Source organism: Alligator sinensis, unplaced genomic scaffold (assembly GCF_000455745.1).
Source record: "Alligator sinensis unplaced genomic scaffold, ASM45574v1 scaffold1167_1, whole genome shotgun sequence".
Taxonomy (NCBI): Eukaryota; Metazoa; Chordata; order Crocodylia; family Alligatoridae; genus Alligator; species Alligator sinensis.
Genome location: NW_005842648.1, coordinates 771703 through 772257, shown reverse-complemented (window position 1 = coordinate 772257; position 555 = coordinate 771703).

Sequence of the window (555 nt, the reverse complement as noted above, 5' to 3'; positions counted from 1 at the left end):
ACCAGACATTTGCTATTTGGGGTGCGGGGTTCAGTGCTTGTCTGCACTGGCAAAAGCCAGCAGGTTGGGGGTGCTCTCATATGCTTTCCAAGAGGCTGCGCAAGTGGACCCTCTCCCAAACCCCACCCCACCTTCAGCTGACTACTGTCAGCAGAACCTGAGGGGGAAGGAAATGGAGCAATGCAAGGATCCTCCCACAGCTTGCTGGCTGGGGTCTGGGTGGGGAGGGAGGGAGAACAGACCAGGTCCACATGGCAGAGGAACTCCCTTTCACCTAGGAGCTGCAGCATGGGGCTGCCCAACTCAGCTTTTCAGCATGCCAGGAACTGAAGCCAGTGGAGAGTGAAGGGAGCCCCCTGACACATGAATCTGACCTGCCACCTCCCACCAAAACCCCATCCAGCAAGCTGTGGGTGGCTCCTTCCCCCCTTGCCCTAGTTCCCTGTGTGGTGAAAAGCCAGGCCAGGTAGTCCTGTGCTGCAACTTCTGTTTGCCATTGTCAGAAGACTTGGTCACAGTTAGGGAAAAGAGTCCTCCTGCCATGACCCCTCCCAC